A 25279-nucleotide genomic window follows, 5' to 3' on the forward strand; every position below is an offset into this window, starting at 1 on the left:
GGGCCTTTGAGAGACATTCCAGATCTGAACTAAAACACCCTGTGATGGAAATCAAGCTCTTTTTCAAATGCTCTTCCTCTTTTCAAACAAAAAATAAAGATAAGGCAGTGATGGCAGAGAAACAGAAGCCAGTCAAGACAATGAGACATCATTTGAAACCAAGAAAGCAACAGCTGAGGATAAACAGTGGGAAACAGCCTGAGTTTACAGAAAAAAGCAAGGGCGTCTCAGATGGACAGGGGCCAATAATGAATGTTAGGTGGATTTTGAAGCAAAATCTTTGAAGCTTTTATCCTATTGCATAGTTATCTCAGATTTGATATGGTCTGAAGAAAATCATCCTTGAAAGTACTTTAATGATAATGATCTTTTGCTTATGTTAGGAAAAGCAGGCAAACTAATGTAGGAAGACTTCCTGAACTGTCAGGATGAAATGGAACCGTATTAAATTCCATGCATAAATTTTTATAGTATGTTCTTGGTTTCTTCTCTTACGTGCACTTAATTCACACAATTTTTAAATCACCTATATATCACTTGTGTCAAATATTTTTTTACTTTGACAGTAACATCCCACACGCTTTTATTGACTTTATTTGCCTTTTTTAAAATGCACTATTTAGTTTGGAATAGTTTTAGATTGACAGAAAAATTTCAAAGATAGTATGAAGAGTCTCAAATACCTCTGACCCAGTTTCTCCTGCTGTTAGCATTGCATTGTACAAGGACCTGTAAGTACCTTGTTCATATGTAGTACCTTTGTCAAAACTAAGAAATCAACATTGATACATACTAAACTCCAGGTTTTCACTAGTTTTTTCACTATGTATTTCTAGTCTAGTATACATGCAGGACATAGCATGTTATGTAATCTTCTGGTCTGGCATAGTTTCTGAGTCTTTCTTTATGTTTCATGACTGCCATCAACTCAACTCATCATTATTGACGTTAACCTTGATTATCTGGCCAAGGAAGTGTTTGCTAGGTTCCTCCACTGTAAAGTTATTTTTCTTATCCCCTCCTCTATTCTTTGAAATCAAGTCACTAAACTCATTTTACACTAGAAGATAGAGGATTAAGTGTTATCTTTTAGAGAGGGAGAATATCTTCATGAGTTATTTGGAATTCTTCTGTCAGAAAGATTTCTCTATTCTCTTCCATTTGCTTATTTGATCATTTATTTATACCAGTGTGGTCTTTTGGATATATACTTTATATCTTGAATTATATTCTAATGCTGTGATAGTTATTTTTGTTGCTTAAATTGTCCCAGCTTTGATTGCAGAGTCTGTGTGCAGATCATCTCCTTGGTCACTTTGACCTGACCCATAACCTTATTTTCAAGTACTTCCTTACTTTTTAGCACCACAAAATGTCTGAGGATCATCTGGTATTGGCCTGACCCATGCATAAAGCCAGTTTCTTTTGATTTTTAATGTCACAAAAGACAGTGTAAATGCATTTTGTTTTCTATGTGCAATGCTTTGGGCATCATCATCAATGCTTATGGTAACACTGATGGCTTCAAGGCTGGGAACAAAGTGAAAATTAGGCCATTTATGCTATGACAGTAGGTAATAAATGCTCATATCTGGCCTGAAGATGTCATTAGAAAAGTGATAAAGCTGATACTTCAGAATGAACTTTTACTTTTTCTTTTTCACTTCCTGTCAGTATATTGAAGTGGTTTGGAAAAGGACGACTCACCCCACCTCAAGTCAGGCACAATCTTGCTCTTTATTGTAAACAACATCAGTCCGAGACCTAAAATAGCTAAGAATATCTTCAACAAGAGATAAAAAGTGGCTTATGGCTTTATTCTTCTCCTCCTCATTTCTCTTGCCATTTCTCTATTAAAATATGCTAAACATTCTGGTGCTTCCATTATTTCAGCTAACAAAATAAATGGACTCACTCTCCTACATTTATGTTTTTGATATTCTTTATTATCTTTTTCATTGTTTTTGTACCAAAAATAATTAGAGACTGGTCTATGGATTCTATTCTCTGGTACAGCTGGAAATTAAATTACTGCTGATGTTTGTCTCTTGTCCTTTCTTAAAAATTTGGGATGTTGAGACACTCTGATGAACAGTGACTGAACAATACAGGTTGGAGGACACTGATCCATTTGAAAGGCAGTTAAGAGTTTACTGTAAGTATAAATTGGTAGTAGGAAAAGCCACACAAAAAAATCTTCAAATATGTCTTTAAAATGATCTTGTAATAAATATATGTTCATGAAAGAAGGACTTTATACTGAGAAATTCATAATGGTGAATTAATGTATTTACATATATAAAAAGACAGACATATCATCATTAAATTCATGAAACAAAGATTCTGAGCTCCCTGAAATAGAACTCTTGGGCTATTTAGTTCCAACATATAGTACTTGAGACTAGCAATACTTTCTTTCTAATGATTTGTATACTCTAATATTCTTTCAATTATGTAGACTTTTCAGGATAAAAGGAGTAATTAGGTGGTTGCTTGACTACTAAGTTTATTTCAAATCATTGATAAGTACAAACGGAAAAACCAGATTGTCATTATTTTGATGCTAGTAAAAGTGGATTTTAGTATCTGATGAAATGGGCAATGCCATAGTTAAAAAAAATCACTGGATACCTGTGTCAGCAAAAAGAAAAGTGGTTTTGAAATTGTGCAATAGAATCACTTGGGAACTATTAAAATGCACTGATGTTTGGGTTACAATGTCTATTATGGAGACCAGGCATTTGCATCTCTTAAGTCTTTCTTGGTGAGTATAATATGTATTAGATGTCATAGATCAGTAATTCTGCAAATTTTAGTGAACATTTAAAATATCTAAATAATTTTGTAAAAAGGTTCTTGAGGCCGAATCCTGTTTTCATGTTTATTGGTCAGGTGTGGCATCCAGAGATCTATGCTTTAAAAAAATAAGTCCTCAAGTGTTCAGTTCTTTGTATGGTACTCTAATATTAACTGGCATAACTAATTGTGATACCAATAAAGGTTGTCATAGTATCCAGGCCCAGACTTCTACCAGGACTTGCTACAGCTCAAAGAAATAGCTAAGTTTTCTTGGCAAGCCTGGGGTCTCCTTGTTTCACTCATGGTGGTTGCTTATGCTTTTCCTCATCTGCTGTCTAGATACTTCATCCTCTAACATTCAGCTCATATATTACTTACTCCTGGAATTTCTTCATTCTTCTAAGCAATTCCTTTCCTTCTGTGTCCCTGTAGCAATTGTCATAGCAATTATCTTACTGTTCTGTAAACCTCAGTATTTTTATCTGTCTTCTGTAAGATTCTAAATTCCTTTAGATTCCCAACTGTGTCTTCATAATTTCTATATGTCTAGTGCTTGCCTCAATTTTCTTATCACGGGGTGCTTCTAAATCTCCATTACGAATAATCATAATATATTTGGAAACAGTCTATCTCAAGGAGAAATACAATGTGCCATGGAATTACAGATATTTTCGTTCATCTGTAAACTTAATTTATTCATGACATTTCTTCTTCCTCATAATTGGCATGAATAATTCAGAGGAGGCTATATTCTGTCTAGCTGTGCGTGAGAAGTTCACATGCAGTTGACTCATTTTTCCAAGCTATTGGACAGGAACAAAAACAGATAATTCAAAAATCACTTATATTTGTGTTTTGAATACATTTTGGCATTTTCCTTGGAATAACTGCAGCCAGTGCTCTAGGAATGCCTACTATTTCATACAAAAGATTGAAGGCACATCTGTATCACCTGATTCTCCAGAAGCTGAGAATTACCCTCCTGGTTAGCTTTTCCCCATACTACCCTTATGGCCTGTTTTTTCCAAGGACTCCTCTGGGAATAATAACAAGTTATTTATTTGAAAAAAAAAAGAAAGAAAAAGAGAAGAGACAAAAACAGAATTGGTATTTGGGGTATGCAATGTGTTTTCACCTAGGGATCCCTTCTTCTATGTCTCCTATGTCTGTTCCATGTAAAAGAAAATTATGTTTACATTAAGAAAAAATTAAAATAAGCAGTGGCTTACTTAAGATCTCGAATCAATGTGAATCAATGTAAAGCAATTAGGGGTGACCCCTAGGGATAACAGTAGAGCTATGTGGTTATATTTTACTCACCATAAATACTTATCATTTACAGTGAGATATTTTTATCTGAAAGATTTTTAAGAACCCTTAAAAATTAGAAAATTTAACTTTCCTGAACGTAAGTACTCTAAGGAGGTAAACACATTAGAAGCTTATAAAATCCAGGATAGAATTAGTTTTCATGTTTTCTATTAGAAATATAAAATATTCTCAGGGATATATTAAAATGGCATGTTCTTTATTGTATGTTTTACTTCTTTATATGACAGCAGTATATTCCTTAACACTGACAGAATTTACAATGCAGTAAGAAAATTTTCATCTTCAGTCTCTGACTTTTACTTGTTCACTTGATTGATCCCTTTTCTGGCATTTACTCTGTTCCCATTGGGAAAAACCATGGGGCAAAGTAGGAAGAAGGCAAATAGCAAATTCATATTCTTTTGACTGTGATTTGCTCACAGATGGGAACTTGGCACACATATTCCATTCTTAGTACTTTACAGATCTTATGATCAATAGTTGGGGTGGCAAACCCTCTCCTATTGAACTGGAAGTAAAAGCATGCATTACTCCAGTTGCAGCTGTGACCAACAGAAAAGCCAGTTTTGGGATTAAGCTGACATATTCTTGTTGACATGATTTAGTCATCAAATCCAGCCATACCTGAAGTCTGACCTCTTTCTAGACTTTAAAAGTTCTCTTAACTCATAAATCATCTTCATTTAAAAACAACAGTATGAGTTGGATTTTCTGTTATTTGACACAGAAAGACTCTTAATAGACATGAGTACCTATGAGTGACATGTTCATTTGTTAGAGAAAAAGAAATTGGTTATTCTATCATGTGTTAGGAAAATATCAGCAAGAACCACAGAAACCCAATAAAATATGAAAGGATTTATGTTTGTGACATGATATGTTTGAACCAAGCCTTATAAATAGAGCCTACTTTTTTGTTTATTTTGTTTTGTATTTTACATTTCCTTCCTGATCATGATAAAAAGAGAAAGTGTCACAGAAAACTTGGGTGGCCTTTTAGGAAAGTGTTTTTTAGATTTATTCTTTCATTTTATAAATCAAGAAACAAAACTTCAATGAGGTCAAGTGAGTTGATCAAGAGATAGATGTTTAACCCCTGACTTCTGGTGAGTTCTCTTTCCACTGTGGTATTCTGTCTACAGAGAAAGATTAAAAATCAAGTGAACTGAGTGAGGTTCATTGAAAAATCCCATAGAAGAAGATTATATCTCATCCTTGCCATACAAATTTCCTATGCTTTTCCACTGTCTGCACTACTGTCAGGCTTGACTATGTGACTTGCTGAGGGAGACATGAGTAGATGTGACAGAATATGGATTGTGATTATAGAGACAACTTGCTTTCAAGCTCATAGTCCACTCACAGATGGTGGCTGGTATTTCACTTTGGGTCCTTGGAGGAGGAAACCACGGAGTAGAGCCTCTGCCTAGAACAGAAATTCAGTTACATATGGGAAAAACATATGTGTTGAAACTTGGAGTTGTTTGCTACTTCAGCAAAGTTGATAAATACCTAGAAAATCAGAAGCAAGTATTCAATGTAGTGCAGAGTAAGAAAGGAGAAAGGTGTTTGTATTTAGAAGATATCCCTTGCTTTCTTTCATTATTTGTCTTTGGATATAGTTGGTGTAATATAACGCTCCTTCCTCCAGAGTATGGTCAAAAGACATAATACTTTCTTTCTTTTGCCACTAACATCTTATAATCTTATACAATCTGGGTTAGCCTATATCATTATTTTATGCTAATTATGAGGAAGAAGAAATGTCATGAACAATTCAGGTTACAGAAAATAACTATCACTGTAACTATATATATATCTCCATCTACCATCTCTCTCTATATTAATATATAATAATTAATATTAGTGAATATCATTAACATTAATACATGTATTAATATCTATTAATATGGCACCTTCAGTCTGTCCTGCATAGGGCATTACACATTTTTAAATATAGTCACAAATGACTGCTAACCTTGAATGAGGCACTATGCCTGCCTGAAAGAGCTGGAGCATTCCCAGAGGGGGTGATGTGTCACCCAACTCTCAAAGGCTGGAGAGGAATTATGGGACAGGCTGAGGAGAGGGCCTTCAGGGAACCTGCATCTACAAGGACATGGAGTCGTCAAGTAGCTCTTCACACTGAACCACAGGATGATTTGAGGGAGAAGCAGGCATGAGGCTGGCCATGCCACTATTTCACCCTACTGAGTATCTGGCCTTTCTTCTGCATGCATGTAGTAAACAGCCATTGAAGGAATACAACCAAGGTGCTAACATGGTCAGAATTTAGTTTTACTAACATCTCTTTTGGTGGGAGGTAGAGAACGATGAAACAAAACCTGGTAGCACTGGTATGGAGACGGATAAGAAATGCTAAGACAAGCTGGCAGCATGGCTCAAGTGGTAGAGTGCCTGCCTAGCAAACACAAGGCTGAGTTCAACCCCCTATACCACAAAAAGCAAAACAAAAAAGTACTGTTGGAAGTTTTGGGCTGGTGGACTGGCTCAAGTGGTAGAATGTGTGCAATAAAGACTTAGATCCTCCATTAAAGTAATGACTGTAGGATAGATGGCTATTTAGACCGGTTTATATAAGGTATACTCTGCTGAATTTTGTGAGGGTTCAGGTAGAAGAAATCGCCTTCTCATGGCAGGTACATAAGTATGTAGCAAAGTTCTGTCAGATATGTTAACAGAATTAAAAATGAGAACCTAAAATAATCATTTTTGGACTCAAGTGTAGGAAAGAGTACCATTTACCATCTCTTTGGTCTTAATTATCAATTATTTTTGCAAGTCTCAGTTTCCTCATTTGTAAGCTGGATATATTAAACTACCTTTTTAAAGAATATAGTGGCAAGGAAATGAGATGGGGCATAAAAATATTTTACAATGGCCTCTAATAAGGGATTAATAATTTTCTGGTTTTGTCTTTTCTTCTTTTTATTATTAATTCTGCAACCTTAGCTGAGGTAGGACATATGGAAAAATTTCAGTGAAATAAAAGAGTATGGAAAGTTCTAGTTGACCATCTATACTTTGATTTTCTGTAAGATTCCCAAACAGAAGTGTTTAGCATGTAGTTGGAAATTCAAGTAAGCATGTAAAAAGATTAGCAATTCAGGATCTGAGATTTAAAAGAAAGCATAGGTGGAAGACAGGTCAGATTAAAATTTATGTCATAGGTGTGAATGATATTGCCAGGAAGAGCACATAGGAATAAGGTTAGAGAGCTGAGAAGACACAAAAGGAGACTAAGCAGGAGTAGCCTGACAGTGGTGGTAATCACCACAACTTACTGTAAAGCAAGGAAGACATTTTACACAAAGGACTTTAATTATAGATAAATGTTACAGATAAAAGCATGCACTATTCTGACGGGATTAAATATAGACATTTGTGAAGAATTAGTGGAGACAGGAGCTAGGTGTATTGCAAAGTGAATTAAAAGTGATCAAATAGACAACAGTAATTAAAAGTTGTTCTTTTTAAGATCTTGAATTGTGAAGGGAAGAAGACTGTGAAGATTGCTAGTTTTCTACTCCATATGAACTCCATTATTATTGAGAAACAAATCTTATATTTTTAGCTATAGTAATATGCTCAGTTTAAAATTAGATTTCCAAGACTCCCTGAAATTAAGTGGCCAATGAGCTATGATTCCCATTCACTGAGCGGGGCCTCTGGGACAACTCTTTAAGGGGCTGCTTTGGTTGGGAAGCATGTTCTTTCCCCTTTTTCCTTTCCCTTTCTCATTCTGAAGTGGGAATGAATGGTAGGCATAATGGCAACTATCCTGGGACCCTTGAAAAAAAAGGTCAAGAGACTCTTGATAGTTCAACACTAGTATTGACCTCCCAAACTGATGACATCAACTGTTTACTTCTATTGCACTTTCAATATGTGTTAAAGTCTCTCTGGTTAGAACTCTGTTTTTAGCAGCTGAATGTTCTTGCAAACTGATGAAGTGTCATAGCTAGGTGATGTAAGGTTAAAGTAATATATAGTCCTAAAGTGACAGCTTACAACTTTCTTGGGGTTATTTTCTCCAGATTGATTTGCTACTCTTTCATCACAGAGAACATAAGTAAAACATTTAACTGCACTTATTAGAAACTCAATAAATATGTATCCCTTTTCACTCATTCTTCCTGTTCTGTTCATCCCTTTCTTTCCATCTTTCTTCCCTTTTCCTTCTATTCTCCTGATAAGACACTTCCTGGACTATTAACAGGCTAATAAATTTTGAGGCATTGTATGTAAAGTGGTTGAACAATATGCACTTCAGTGAAGGAGATATTAAAAGAGTTAGCTTAGAACATTATATAGAAATTGTAGTGAAGTTATGTCTCTTTCCAACAAGCAAACTGTGTTAGTATTATAAGAAATTAGAAGATTCCAAGATGGCAGCTAGAGGGAGGAAGCAGAAAGCATGCCTTCTAAAGTGAAATCTTAGAGAGATGCCGGAGACACACCTTGCAGGCAAGACCACCGAGAAGAGGCAAACCTTTGACCCTCCACACCTCCATACTGCACAGAGCATCTCCACTTCACGTTGAATGGAGAAACCAGGAGGGCCACTGGGCTGCCAGATGCCACACCTAGATGGCTTGGGAAGACGTGGACCACAGGTGAGCTAAGTGTTACGCAGTACTTCCACAGACAACCCTGGGCCAGATCAGCACAGCCCCTTGGACAGACCAACCCCCACTCAGGGAAAAAAGAGAAACTGAGTAATAAGCAATAAGAACAATAAAGACACATTGCAAAAAGGGTGGGGCACCCTGAGCACCGAAGGGGGGGAGGGGAATCCCCCACAGAACTGTAAATAAAAAGCCGGGCCTGGCCAGAGAAGGCAGGAGTCGGGGGCGTGCACCCAGCAACCAGGAGTAGGAAAGCTTGTGAGAGTGGCAGAGGCAGGAAAACTCCACAGGAGAGGGGGAAGACCCACTTCCCACATGAGCTGTAAATAAACACACCAACCTGAGAAAGCGGGTGCAGTGTCACCTCCCCCAGTGTGCTTGGAAAGGGGAAAGCTCATAGCAGAGGCTCACGCACAGGAGAACTATGAGTAAACAAAGCCTGCAGGGCCAGGGGAATGTTAAGCTCACTCCTGAGATCTGCATAAATAACGCCTCCAGCAACAGCAGGCTGACAGCAGTGGGCAGGCAAGCCATAGCCGCAGATAGCCATTCTCAAAACTGTCTCCAGACTCTTTTTTTTCTCTCTCCCTACCTTTGATGAGAAAACAACTGAACTACGCCTGCATGCTGAAAAACTTACTGAAATTGTATTGCATTTGAACTTGGGATGCTTTGTGGGTTTTTTGTTTTGTTTTGTGTGTTTTTGTTCTATTTTATGTTTCCCCTTTGATGAAACAACTACAGAACAACATCTGAGGCACGATCTCCAGGATTGGAGGCTGAGGGATGAGCACCAAAATTATTAATTCTGAAACTTCATTGTATTTGAACTTGGAGATATTTTTAAAATTTTTATTTTAGTTATTTTTTTATTTTTTATCTATTTTATTTTATTTTTATATACATATTTTTCTTTCATTTGCTTATTTTTTATTTTTATTCTTATCTTTATTCTTTTTATTTTTTATTTTCAATCTTCTTTCTGTCTCTCTAATGCCTTTTCAGCTTACAGTTGATTAGTACACTGCCTCTCCCTGTTTATATCTTTGAAACTTTTTTGTTTGTTTCTTTGTTTTGTTTTTTTCTACTGGTTTATTTGTTTTTCCTTCTTCCTTTAACTTCTTTGCTTTCCATCCCCTCTCAACCTTCCTTTCTAAATATCACTAGTGCTATTATTACAAGCCAGAAAATATTTAATTGCACACAGTACAGGGAAAATAACAACATCAAGGGCAATGACAGGAAGACAGAAAAAACAGGGAAACCAGTTTCCCCACAGCAAAAAATTAGTACAAGAACCAGAAGGAAATAAAGAAAACAGATACTCAGATTAGACTCCAACAAATGAAGATAAACTATGCCAAAGAACCCAGTGAAGCCCACAAGAATAATCTAAAAGAAGAAATACTACAGGTACTCAATAAGAATTTTATAGAGATGATACTCGATATGGTCAACCAAAATGTACAGGAGATACTCAAGAAATTCCAAGACAACAAAAATAGAGAACTTGAAAATGCAAAAGAAGAAATAAAGGAAACCATGGAATCACTGTATAAACACCAAAGTGAAACAGAGAACACAATTAATAGAGAGATAAATGAACTCGGGACAAAAATCGACAACATTAAAGAGGAAACAACCCAGGATATGGAAAACCTCAGAAAAAAGAATGAAATAGCATTGCAAAACAAAACGGAAAGCCAATCCAGCAGAATAGAACAAACAGAAGACAGAATCTCAGAACTCGGATGAAATGGTAATTAAAGGAAAAACCAAATAACTATTAATTAAACAACTCAAGACTTGTGGAAAAAAAATGCAAGAACTCACTGACTTCATCAAAAGACAAAACTTGAGAATAATGGGCATCAAAGAAGGAGAAGAGGTACAAGCAAATGGAATGTGTAATATATTCAACAAAATAATAACAGAAAATTTCCCAAATCTAGAGACAGATATTCCCATACAGATGAAAGAGGCCTCCAGAACACCAAACAGACCAGATCAAAATAGAACTACCCCACGGCATATCATCATTAAAACAACAAGTTCAGAAACTAGGGAAAGAATATTGAAGGCTGTAAGAGAGAAAAAACAAATAACATAAAAAGGTAAACCCATCAAAATCACAGCAGACTTCTCAACAGAAACATTAAAAGCAAAAAGAGCGTGGGGTAAGATCTTCAAGGCACTGAATGAAAATAACTTCAACCCCAGGATACTCTACCCAGAAAAACCATCATTCAAAATAGATGGAGCAATAAAAGTCTTCCATGATAAGCAGAAACTAAAACAATATGTGACCACAAAGCCAGCACTACAAAAGATTCATTAAGGGATTCTGCACATAGAAAGTGAAACTGAACATAACAATGAAAGGACAGGCAGCACCAAACTACAGGAAAAGAAAAAGCAAGAAAGTAGACAGTAACCTCAACTTAGGTACACACAATCAAACCTTCAAACAACTAAGACAACTAAATGACAGGAATCACCACATACCTATCAATACTAACACTTAATGTTAATGGACTTAATTCACCCATCAAAAGGCATCGTTTGATGAAATGTATTAAAAAGGAAGATCCAACAATTTGTTGCTTACAGGAGACCCATCTCACCGACAGAAATAAGCATAGGCTTAGGATGAAAGACTGGAAGAAGATTTACCAAGCCAATGGCCCCCCAAAACAGGCAGGAGTAGCAATACTTATCTCTGACAAAGTAGACTTCAAACCTACATTGATCAAACGAGATAAAGAAGGACATTCCATACTAGTAAAAGGGGAAATAGACCAAAAGGTAATAATAATTATCAACCTATATGCACCCAATGTCAATCACTCAATTTCATCAAACATACCCTGAAAGACCTAAAAGCATATATTAACTCCAACACAGTGGTTGTGTGAGACTTTAACATCCTATTATCATCAATAGATAGGTCATCCAAACAAAAAAATCAATAAAGAAATTCAAGATCTAAAATATACAATAGATCAAATGGACCTACTTGATGTCTACAGAACATTTCATCCAACTTCTACACAATATACATTCTTCTCAGCAGCCCATGAAACCTTCTCCAAAACAGATCATATCCTAGGGCACAAACCAAGCCTCAGCAAATATAAGAAAATAGAAATTATACCATGCATACTATCTGATCACAATGCAATAAAACCAGAACTCAACAACAAAAGTAAAGACAAAAAAACATGCAAACAGCTGGAAACTGAATAACTCATTACTTAATGAACAATAGGTCATGAGGAAATAAAAGAGGAAATTAAAAAGTTCCTGGAAGTCAATGAAAATGAAATCAACAAAATAGAAATAAAAAAAATACAAAGAATTAATGAAACAAAAAGATGGTTCTTTGAAAAAATAAACAAGATTGATAGACCCCTAGCAAACCTGACCAAAATGAGGAGAGAAAAAACCCAAATTAGTAGAATCAGGAATGCAAAAGGGGATATAACAACAAACACCATGGAAGTCCAGGAAATCATCAGAGACTACTTCGAGAACCTATATTCAAATAAATTTGAAAATCTTAAAGAAATGGACAGATTTCTAGATACATATGATCATCCAAAACTGAACCAAAAGGAAATTAATCACCTGAATAGATCTATAACACAAAAGGAAATTGAAGCAGCAATCAAGAGTCTCCCCAAAAAGAAAAGTCCAGGACCTGATGGATTCTCTACTGAATTCTACCAGACCTTTAAAGAAGAACTAATACCAACCCTCCTTAAACTGTTACATGAAATAGAGAGGGAAGGAAAACTGCCTAACACATTTTATGAAGCCAGTATTACACTTGTCCCAAAACCAGGCAAAGACACCTCCAAAAAGGAGAACTATAAGCCAATCTCCTTAATGAACATTGATGCAAAAATCCTCAACAAAATAATGGCAAACCGAATTTAACAACACATCAAAAAAATTCAGCACGACCAAGTAAGCTTCATCCCAGGAATGCAGGGGTGGTTCAACATATGAAAATCAATAAATGTAATAAACCACATTAACAGAAGAAAAGACAAAAACCACTTGATCATCTCAATAGATGCAGAAAAAGCCTTTGTTAAGATCCAACACCATTTCATGATAAAAGCTCTAAGAAAACTAGGAATAGAAGGAAAGTACCTCAACATTATAAATGCTATATATGACAAACCTACAGCCAGCATTATACTTAATGGAGAAAACTGAAGGCATCCCTCTACAATCAGGACTAGACAAGGATGCCCACTATCTCCACTCCTATTCAACATAGTACTGGAACTCCTAGCCAGAGCAATTAGGCAAGAAGAAGGAATAAAAAGAATACAAATAGGTAAAGAAACTGTCAAATATCCCTATTTGCAGATGACATGATCCTATAACTTAAAGACCCAAAAAAACTCTACTGAGAAGCTCCTAGACACTATCAATAGCTACAGCAAGGTAGCAGGATATAAAATCAACATAGAAAAATCATTAGCATTTCTATACACTCATAATGAACAAACTGAGAAAAAATATATGAAAACAATTCCATTTACAATAGCCTCAAAAAACATCAAATACCTAGGTGTAAACCTAACAAAAGATGTGAATGACCTCTACAAGGAAATTATCAACTTCTGAAGAAAGAGATTGAGGAAGACTATAGAAAGTGGAGAGATCTCCCATGCTCATGGATTGGTAGAATCAACATAGTAAAAATGTCTATACTCCCAAAAGTAATCTACATGTTTAATGCAATCCCCATCAAAATTCCAATGATATTCATTAAAGAGATTAAAAAAAATCTACCGTTAAATTTATTTGGAAACACAAGAGCCCATGAATAGCCAAGGCAATACTCAGTCAAAAGAACAATGCTGGAGGTATCACGATACCTGACTTCAAACTATATTACAAAGCAATAACAATAAAAACAGCACGGTACTGGCACAAAAACAGACATGAAGACCAGTGGAACAGAATAGAGGACCCGGATATGAAGCCACACAACTATAACCAACTTGTCTTTGACAAAGGAACTAAAAATATACGATGGAGAAAAAGCAGCCTCTTCCACAAAAACTGCTGGGAAAACTGGTTAGCAGTCTCTGCAAAAAACTGAAACTAGATTCATGTATATCACTCTATAGCAATATTAACTCAAATTGTATCAAGGATCTTAATATCAGACCCCAAACTCTAAAGTTGGTACAGGAAAGAGTAGGAAATACTTTGGAGTTAGTAGGTATAGGTAAGAACTTTCTCAACAAAACCCCAGCAGCACAGCAACTAAGAGATAGCATAGATAAATGGGACTTCATAAAACTAAAAGGCTTCTGCTCAACAAAAGAAGTGGTCTCTAAACTGAAGAGAACACCCACAGAGTGGGAGAAAATATTTGCCAGCTACACATCAGAGAAAGGACTGATAACCAGAATATATAGGGAACTTAAAAAACTAAATTCTCCCAAAACTAGTGAGCCAATAAAGAAATGGGCAAGTGAACTAAACAGAACTTTCTCTAAAGAAGAAATTCAAATGGCCAAAAAACACATGAAAAAATGCTCACCATCTCTAGCAATAAAGGAAATGCAAATTAAAACCACACTAAGACTCCACCTCACCCCTGTTAGAATAGCCATCATTAGCAACACCACCACCAACAGGTGTTGGCAAGGATGCGGGGAAAAAGGAACCCTCTTACACTATTGGTGGGAATGTAAACTAGTACAACCACTCTGGAAAAAAATTTGGAGGCTTCTTATAAAGCTAAACATTGATCTACCATATGATCCAGCAACACCACTCTTGGGGATATACCCAAAAGACTGTGACACAGCTTACTCCAGAGGCACCTGCACACCCATGTTTATTGCGGCACTATTCACAATAGCCAAGTTATGGAAACAGCTAAGATCCCCACTACTGACAAATGGATCAAGAAAATGTGGTATCTATACACAATGGAATTTTATGCAGCCATGAAGAAGAACAAAATGTTATCATTTGCTGGTAAATGGATGGTATTGGAGAACATCATTCTGAGTGAGGTTAGCCTGGCCCAAAAGACCAAAAATCGTATGTTCTCCCTCATATGCGGACATTAGATCAAGGGCAAACACAAGGGGATTGAACTTTGATCACAAGATAAAAGTGAGAACACACAAGGGAGATATGAGGATAGGTAAGACACCTAAAAAATTAGTTAGCATTTGTTGCCCTTAATGCAGAGAAACTAAAGCAGATACCTTAAAAGCAACTGCGAGCAATAAGGGAAGGGGACCAGGAACTAGATAAAAGGTTAGATCAAAAAGAATTAACCTAGAAGGTAAAACACACATACAGGAAATCAATGTGAGTCAATGCCCTGTATAGCTATCCTTATCTCAACCAGCAAAAACCCTTGGTCCTTCCTATTATTGCTTATACTCTCTCTTCAACAAAATTAGAGATAAGGGCAAAATAGTTTCTGCTGGGTGTTGAGGGGGTCGGGGGGAGAGTGAGGGAGCAGAGTGGGTGGTAAGGGCGGGGGTGGGGACAGGGGGGAGAAATGACCCAAGCATATGATTAATAAAAAAAATAAAAAAAGAAATTAGAAAGTTACATTCACCATCTAAGGAAGGCCAGGGGTTTCAATGTACCATGTGAACAAGGAGGCTCTTCATGCACACAGGCATGATGCACCACACAAGAAGGAGAAGCCATACCTGTAATGAGCACAGAGCATCAGGTATTTCTAAAGGCTTTTAGATGTGAAAAAAACCCCTGTCAACTCTCATTACTGTGGACTTCTTTTTAATCACTGAGTAAAACCTCAGTAATTTCAAATCCAGTGACTGAACAATTCCTACAAATAGGGATAAGTGTGCTATTCCATTTGAACAATATCCTGCAAAGGTCAGTTTAACATATACAATGTTGAAGCAGCAGAAACTGGACAGGGAAAGAATGGGAACCATCTATTTCAGAGCAGAAACAATTATCTTAGCCTTCTACCTGGCTCATGATTTTCACCAGCTGTTCAATAAGAAGAAACTACATTATACTATTTGTGATTATTAAAAATTATAGTTGCTTTAACTGCTTAAGAAAATAATCAGATCTGGGGGGTTTGCATAGTGGCCTTAGTGGTAAGAGTACCTACACAGCAAGGGTGAGGCCCTGAGTTTAAACCCCAGCAATAATCAGGTTCTCATTTCATGATATGAGATTTATGTCACATTCAAAGATTCCCCCTCAAGTCTACACTAAATCAACCTGTTACTTTTCTATTAGGAACCTCTCACTGAGATGAACAGATTATAAAAAAATTCTTTGGAGAATGGTGCCTTAGTAAGATGTAAATTTGGTTTACAAGTAGTAATGGTGGGTTCCTCATTCATAGGGTATATTAAATATAAGCTACTTTTATTTTGCCAGTGGCTTGTTGTCTAGGATTGTGTTTATTACAAAGTCCTAGCAAATGAAAAGTCAAGCCACAGATTGGGAGAAAATACTTTGCATTTATATCTGAAAAAGCAGAGGAATTGTCCCCAGGAGTTGTACTTAACAGATTAACCTCAGTGCCTCATTTATGCCTAAGCTTAATTTAAATGATTTCCATTGATGTTATATGGGATGAGAGTCAGGAATCTTAGAAGGAGGCGAACAATAAGCTTGTGTACTAGTGCCTCTCATCACTAGTCATCAGGAAAAGATAAATTAAAACCACAATGAGATACTGTTATTCACCCACTAGAACAGCTAAAACTAAAAAGACCAGTAACACCGTATGTTGAAAATACGGGCAACTGCTAATCTTGTAAAATATATAATGACTCAAACAGTTAAGGATGAAAATGACTGATTCTTACGGACCGTCTCTCAGATGCTCCAACAATCCCACTTTTATATACTTAACTAAGAGAAATAAAAACTTATGTTTACACAAAGATCATTATGCAAATGTCCTCAGCAGCTTTATCCATAAATAGTGTCAAATTGGAAACAGCTCCAATGTCCAGCAGCAGATGAATGGACATAACTTGTTGTGGTAATGCCACAGTGGAATCCAGCACCCTGGCAGTGGGTGGACACTGAGGATATACACAGTCAGCCCCATTCCTGAGAGACACAGGACTCCTCCAATGGGAAACGACTTTGAGGACACCCCCTTGGCCTAGATGTGACTTTTTTGGAATTGTAATGCAGTGCAAGACTCCTTGTCACCCTCTTCTAACTCATCTGTTTTTTAGATGTCAGACTACAATACCCCACAAAGACTTCAGGTCTTTTCTGGATTTTCATGACATTTTTCCTAAATTTCTTTCATGGTTAATCTTGCCCAGCCTCTCTGCCTTCCTTCCCAGAATATACAAGTTTATAAAGTGGTTGCCTAGACTGAAGGTGGAAGCAGGAAGGAACTTTTTAGTGTAAATGGAAAAATGTTCTCTATCAGTATTATTGTGGTGGTTATATCAGTTTATCCATTTGTGTTGAAAAGTAGACTGACAGTGTTTTATTCCTCAATAAAATTGATTCATTAGAAAAACAACCCTAGATGGTACTCATGGTTTACTGGTCAGATGATACGTTATGTACAGATTGCAAAGGTAAAGGAGGTAAAAATCTGTATAATATTGGTAAAACTGTATTCTTCTCTTATGCAGGTGTTGTATTTAGAAACCGTTAGGAATCATAAATGTTCTTTTTAAGGATAAGCCTATACTGTTAGGTCGCTATAGTGACTTGCTGCAAAAATGGTTAATTAATACAGGCCAGATGGCAGCACAGGAACAATAGTTGAAGGAAACAGAGAAATCACTGTTAAGTAATAATCCTTTTTTAAAAAGGGATAAAGTATTTTGAAGTAGCTTTTCAATGTGAAAAAAAGACCCATTTCTTTTTCCATAGATCCAGAATGGTACCTGAACTCTTAGCCACTAACTAACAGTACAGGAATAGGTAATGTGTTGAAGCAGCATCCACCGTATTTTTCCAGGCTCAGACATAGGAAGGAATCAGCACTTCTAGCTTTTATGAGCATGTATTAATTCTCTCTTCCTTGGTCTGTCTTTTCCCCTAAATTGTGAGTTCCTTTTAGATGATAACAGAAACTTTATCCTTTCTCTCTGTTTCTGGATTAGTTACCTCATGATGGCCAGGCAATATTTTTTTTATTGAATAGTTTATCGAGTGAATAAAAAATTTTTCATCCCAGACTTGATTCTGATGGGATGACCTTTCAAAACATGCTTTGTTCCTTTCCTTCCAAACTGTGCTGAGTGTCTATAGGGACAAAATGATTTCATTGATCTTGTTTTCCTTCGTTTGTTATCTATTTATTTTTATTTCTAGGTTTAGCCTTTCCTAGGAACTAAGGATCCAAATCTATACAGACTCCTGCTATTATAATGGAGCTCAGAGAGCTTGTGTCGGGCAAGATCTGAAGTGCAGAGGGTTTGATGTGGCATCAAATTGAATTTCAACACTGCATAAATCTGAATCTTTTCAAAGAGAGTGACTGCCCCAGAACAATTAGAAATAATGCAATCCATCTGATGCAGATTTTCCATGATATACCTTTTAAGAAGCATTTAGTACCACAATATGAAGAAAGCAGTAATTCTTTTAAATAAATTTAAAATTTTTGAATACTTACTGATTTATAGAAAATTGCAAAGACGGCAGAGAGACTTTGAGAATACCTTTCACCCAGTTCCCCTAAGGTTAGCATTTTACATTCCCATGGGCCAATGTCACAACTAAGAAAACAACATAGGTACAGTGCTATTTACTGAACTCCAGACTTTACTCAGATTTCACTAGGGTTTTTCGCCCCCCTAATATTTGCTTCCTGTTCCAGGATGCCCTCCAAGACACCACATTGCACTTATCACCATCTGTCCTTAATTCTCCTCCATTATGTGACAATTACTCTGTCTTTCTTTATGACCTTGCCAGTTTTCAGGAGTATTTTGTAAAATATTTCTCAATGTAGATTGGTCTCCTGTTTTTCTCATGGTTTAATTGGGGTGTTGGGTTTGGGGAAGAAAGCTATAGAGGTGAATTCTTATCACGTCCTACCAAAGCTACATGCTGTCACCATGATTTACTACTGATGATGCTAATCTTAGACACCTGGGCCAAGTGTTTGCCAGATTTCTCTGCGGTTAAACTATGTCTTTTCCTTGTATCTACACCCTGCCCGTTGGAAACAAGTCATTAAGTATAGCTCATACTCAAAATTGGCAGCAGGTTAAGCTCTACCTCCTGGAAGGGGGAATAGTTACAAAAGTTATTTGAAATTTTGTGTAAGAATGATTAGTTTTTTCTTCTCCCCCTTGGTTCATATATTCAGTCATTTATTTGTGTTGGCATGGACATGGGGTATTTATTTTACATTTTGTGCTATTCTCTGATGCTATCATTTGTTCTGTTGCTCAAATTGTTCCAGCTTTGGCCATTAGGAACGCTTTCAAGTTTTCTCCTGTGATATGCCCCCATCCTTCTGTCCTCTGAGCATTTCCTCTCATTCTGGCATAGAAGTTGCTTCTGTCTCATCTTGTGTATTCCCAGTTCCAGCTCTAGGATTAGCCATTTTGGCAAACAGCTCTGGTTCTTTTTATTGTGCAATTGAGTAAGTACCCCCCATCATAACAGTACTGGATAATTGTCGTTTAAAGAGCACAATTACTGAAGTTCCAGAAGCTACTAAAACACTACTACACCACAGTATGCCTGAGATTTAGCTGAAAGAATTTTGCTTCATATATTAGGCATATTTATTAAAGTTTATTGGTGTACATTATTCTCTTTAAGTTTGGTTGCTGTTTTATTGCTTTCGAAATTTATAAGAGGTTTGGAAGAGTAAATTAGAGTAGAGATAGTTTTGGTAGCAAGAAACAATGAGTTTTGAAAATGAACTTATCCTTGGACCCTTTTTTTCCCAACAGAGTTGCTCTGAGGGTGTTGTGCTGTGCAGAGCTCACTGGATTGCAGAATTCACCATGAATGAAGTTTGGTCCTCTTATTTTAATGCTATTTCATTAGCACACTAAAAACTGGTCTGCCTTTTAGGAATAGAACCATAATATTCCTTCTTGTAGAAACTGACACACCTCCATAATTGTGATTTATTCATCTCCAGTAAGAAATGCAATGGCAAGCAAACTAGAACGCTTGTGTCAGTGGAATTGTTCCTGTTGTGATATTCAGGAAGCAAAATTATAATCAGAAGTCAGCATGGATCAAAACAAGGGAGGTTCATAATTCCCATGTTGAATGGCATATTGCCAAATAGCTTGATGTCCCTTCTCCGTGATGAGATCGTGTCTGCCTCCGCGAGCAGAACATTCTGGATGAGCTTAGCTGCTTGCATCTCTTCAACTTCTAGGATAACAGCTTCCTCCTCTTTTCACGTTTACTTCAACTACGTTATAGCTCAAGAGGCAGAATGCAAGTAAGCCTGTCAACGCAAAAATTCAATTCAGGTTCTACGTTTATGAAAGTACTGCCTGGTAACTGTGATTCACTGTGAGTCAAGATTTTATGTTCACAAACTCTTATGGTCTTCAGTCATATTTTGAAAAACAAAAAATCAACCAACCAGACAAAAAACCCAGCCAACCAGCCAAGTTGGGGTTTACTTACAAAAAAAAAAAGAAAAAGAATTAGGCATGTGGATTTTACTAGCTTAATCTAGACACTGCATTTTTTTCCCCCTTTATCCTCTGGCAGATGTCCCCATATAATTGTGTGACTTTGAATAAGTTGCTTTACTTTCTTAATTTAACTTTCTCCAACGGTCACATGAGAGAAAGTAATACTTCTTTAGAAGGGTTCTACATGGATTAAATGAAATAAAGCAAATTGCTGTCTTTCAACATTCACTGTCTAATAGTAAACATTCCTTAAGTGTTAGCTGCAGTCAGATGCTAAAAATATCCCCAAACAACAGCTTAAAACTATAGTCAATACTTCAAATATTGTAGCAGCAATCTTCCCCCCAATTTAGTGCTTTACTGCTAAGTAGTATGGGTAAATCAGCATTTTTCTGGTAAATAGAGATGTCAGGCTAAAATATTCACATTTGAGGCTGAATTTGCTACCTCAATCACCACCGCTGTATAGATGAATCAGTTAATTTCTAAGCTGTTTATTTTTTAAAAAAGATCAAAACTAAGAGCAGTTTCTCATGAGCACCTATTCTTACTCAATGAAATGTTCAGTAGGGGTTCCCAAGGGTTGATTATGTTTATTAAGATATTTTTAGCTAGAAGGAAGACTTTGTATTCATAGACTTAATTATATTTATGCATATTAACATTTTAACCTTATCATTTCAATTTTACAAGTTGTTGGGGCTCTTTATTTGTTTATTTTTGAGGCAGATCTCTTTCTGAAACTGAATGACTGGTTTCTAAGTAGTGGAAAATGACCCTCCTGTGTTGCTGTGTCACAAATGTAGCACTGTAATAGGAAAGCCTTGGCAGAATGTCATCATCGGAATTATTGTGCACCTGGTAATCTGTTATTTGGATCCTGGAGGGACTCAAGTAGAAGACTGTTGTGTATTGTGTTAACATTTGTGAGGAGATGTTCATCAAAAATTACGCTTGATATTACATGGGTCTCTCAGTGGAGTCTTAGGTTTTTCTGTTTCATTAGCTTTGCAGTAGTCATTAGAATTATTAGTGCTCAAGGAGGATCCACCCAAGTGTAGTCACCACCATTCCTTCCCTGTCAATCAGACAGTATCTCAGAAACTTATTTGTTCCCCAAACCAGAAGTTGTGGGACACACAGCTGAGCACACACTTAAAAAATTACTCATATTTCTTTTTACAAACAGGTACAAATACCTGTTTGCAGTCTCAGAAACTTAAACTCATCCTCCATTTGGACTTACTTCTTCTATTTTCTCTAGTCTGATTTAAGCCCTGATTCCTAGCTGGCATCAATTTGTCAGAATCCCAGTTTGGTCCTGTTAAAGTTGATTCCTATCTTTAACCCTAATCCTATTGTCTTTAACCCTAATCCTACCGTCTACTAGCAACTCTGTTACTACCCAACACTGTGGGCCCCTTTATTCAATTTGGACTTCTGAAATTAACTATGTTATCCTATCTGGAAACTATCCTTATCTATGTGTTCTGGTTTTTACCTTGTTATCTTGAAAGACAATCTAAGAACCCCCTAATCCTGGTTCATCCAGCCACCTTGCACATGGCAGAGTCTCACGCCAGCACTGGAAACAGAGTGCTTTATATGTTGTGTCTGATATGAATGATGACAAAAAAATTTTGGAAGAAATTAACTCTTATTTTTGCTTAAAAAATCAGAGAAAGATTATAAACGATATTATTGACAACTTTTTTCATATCTTAGAGATCTTTGTGAAAAGTTGCACATTGATAAACACAGTAACTAAGCTTATGATTTTATTTCAACATTCTCTTCAATTTTTTTCCTTTCTACATCTTCCAAATTTGTGTAATCAAATTATAAAATTTTTGATGTAATGCTAGTTCTGACTTCAATTTTGATAATTTAAAGATGTTAAAATGTAGCTGGTTGTGGTGGCTCATGTCTGTAATCCCAGCTACATGGCAGGATAAGTAGGAGGATCATAGTCTGAGGATGGCCTGGGCAGTAACACAAGACCCTAGCTGAAAAATAACTAAAGGGCTGGAAATTTGGTTCAAGTAGTACAGTGGCTGCCCACCAACCACAAGCTTCTGAGTTGAAACTCAAATGCTGCCAAAAAAAAAAAAAGGTACTAAGACGTTAAATGTGAAAAATGCATATCTTTAAATCCATGAAAAATAGTAAATTCAATAATCAATGAAATATAGTAATCCGCCTCATAGAATTACATGATAGACATAAAGTAATTTACTCAGTGTCTGACACATCAAATGTACTTAATTAGCTACTGTTTTTACTATTAAAGTCATGCTTATAAAATAACAATGGCATATAGTAGGTGACCTATTATATTCTTACCAAAGTGTAATTTTTCACTAAAGCTTTTAAAACTTTAGTCTAAAATTTACCTAAAAATCTCTGATGTGTCTATGATATTATCCACTAATTACTCGAAATATTGAATGTATAAAATACATACAGCATGTATGTAATAATAAGCTATGAGAAAGTAAATAGATTAGTTGAGAATAAGTATAAGAAAAGCAGGGTAAAGGAATGATGGAGGAAGAAAGTCAGAAAGTGGTCTTATTTTAGCAAAAATTGGTCTGGAAAGGCCTTTCTGGTAAGCTGATGTATGCAGATACCTGGTTGGTGTGAGGGTATAAGCCCTGTGGCTATTCAAAGGAAGAGGGTTTTTACTTTGTTTTTAAAACATGACATATTCCTAGTATATTACAGCCTTGAGGGGAAATGGGCAATTGCTCAGCATACAACTCAATACAAAGGCTATCTCTTTGCTTTTAAAACAAGAGAGAAGCTGTTTAATTTTTCCTAAAGCATAGACTGATTCATGTCCAGGAGAATTACTTTTTAAACAACCATAGGATAGCTGTGTTGACAGGATCAATATTCAACTTAGTAAGAGAGTTGTCTCTCATATCAATCAACTAGAAAAAGTTTAGAAGATTAATATAAACTATGTCTCCATGAAAATACAATAATCAAATACATATAAAATGTGTGATGTCTTTGATGTTTACTTAACCACACTGCTCTGTTACTTGCCTCATTGACTCCAAGTAGCCCAAAGACTGGGTAAAAGAGATATATACTGTATTTGTTATTTGATTAGGATGATGAAAACGAAAGTGCTCAGAAGCCATTGATTCATCAGTCTATAGATTTGTTAATTTATTTAACATTTATGAGTGATATGAGACAATATACTAAGGGTAGATCATTTAAATTATAGTACAAGCACTGTTTTTAGGAGCCATATGATCTGACAAAAACAACCACTGTTCCCTGTGCCTCAGTTTTCTCACAAGTTCAACAATTTTGAGCTGATAGTCTACATCAGGCTCTATACTCAGTGTTAGAGACACAGAAAAGACCATGATGCAAGGGAGATAGGCAAACATTTAAGCATAGGATGGTGCATGCATGTTAAAAACATACCCAAGTAAAAGAAAAAGCAGATGTGCTAGTGATTAATCTGCTAGGGAAAGTTGGGTTAGGGAAAGCTTCAGAGAAGAGACAATTAAGAATAAACAAAATTCAGTTACAGTCAAAAATGTTGGAGAAAGTCACTTTCATTCAGCTCATTAAGAACAGTGTAATATTTCATTATTTTAGCAATATATCTTTTGAACATTTGGAGAAAGACATGGGGCTAGATGTTAATAATGTTAAACCATTAAAATGACTTTTAGATGCTTTGTAAATGTTGAAAGCCTTGTAAATAAAGTTCCTTATCATATAACTTTTACAGTTCTCTTTAGTTGGTTTTTATGCACACACACACATACACATACACACAAACACACACACACACATCCAACTAGGAATTTTTCAGCCCAAAATGTAGCACTCCCTTCATCACAAAGCAGCCTAATCTTTATTAAATCATTTGATGAACAGTTCAAATAAGGACTTGATTTTATCTTAGCCTTCCATAAGCTGTTAATACACAAAAGTTTTGAATCTGCATGTATAAGTTCCCTTAATATTCATATTTCTATTTCTCTCACATTGTAGATTTTTGTGAAATATAGAACTGATGCTTTCATTAGTGTGTTTTTATTTTTGATTGAAACAATGTAGTTCATTCTGTCAATTATTGCTACTTTGGTTGTTTGAGAAACTGTAGAACTCATTAAATAAAATATAAATCTACCTTCACTTCTGCCTGTCAAGTTATCAGATGAGGTTTTTTATTGCATAAAGATGTTAACAAAATGTTACCCAACATTATCTCTTGTCTTACAAAAGGATGGATTCTCTTGGGATAAGACCTTGTCCAGCACTAAGACTATTCAACCAAATGGAGTTTTTGGTTGACTGAACTCACAGGCACTTGTACACATCAACAGAAGAGTTTTTGCTTTATCCAGTGACTGTATCAAATAGCTATTGTTGGGATATAAAGGTCTCAGTCAATCAAGAATTGAGAGTCTCAAAAATTTCATTTCTCCTCAAGAGTCATTTAGAAGAGATTTGAGAATACAGACTCATTCTTTTTCAGTAAGATATGAAGCTGGTTATGAGTCTAAAAGGGGCTTACATTTCAGTGCAATATGACAGGATGAATAGGAGAGGATCTCAGAATAACAGAATTTTCATGTAGAAAGAGTCTTTAGAAATAGGTAAGCAAATGTTCTCACTGCAAATATAAAGAAACTGAAATGCAGAAAAGTTAAGTGACTTGCAAAAGCCATGCAAGAAGTTTTCCTATAAAGGGATCAGAAAGTATAGGACATAGTTTCAGATGTTTGACATTATCTCCAAATTAGTTTATAAAAATATACAAAGGTACACTGATAGCATTGAAATAGGTCCATCCCACAAATTTAAATATGTTACAACTTCTAT

General features: G+C 36.0%; 1 long non-coding RNA gene across 1 annotated transcript in view; it reads left to right on the plus strand.

The window, feature by feature from the left end:
* The window catches only part of LOC141410722 (uncharacterized), a 55424-nt gene extending 31108 nt beyond the window's left edge, over positions 1-24316 (plus strand). The window contains exon 3 of the long non-coding RNA XR_012435512.1: positions 19715-24316. This is a non-coding gene — a long non-coding RNA (uncharacterized lncRNA). The remainder of the gene's footprint in view (positions 1-19714) is intronic.
* The last annotated feature ends 963 nt before the right edge of the window (positions 24317-25279 follow it).

This window comes from Castor canadensis, chromosome 9 (genome assembly GCF_047511655.1).
Source record: "Castor canadensis chromosome 9, mCasCan1.hap1v2, whole genome shotgun sequence".
Taxonomy (NCBI): Eukaryota; Metazoa; Chordata; class Mammalia; order Rodentia; family Castoridae; genus Castor; species Castor canadensis.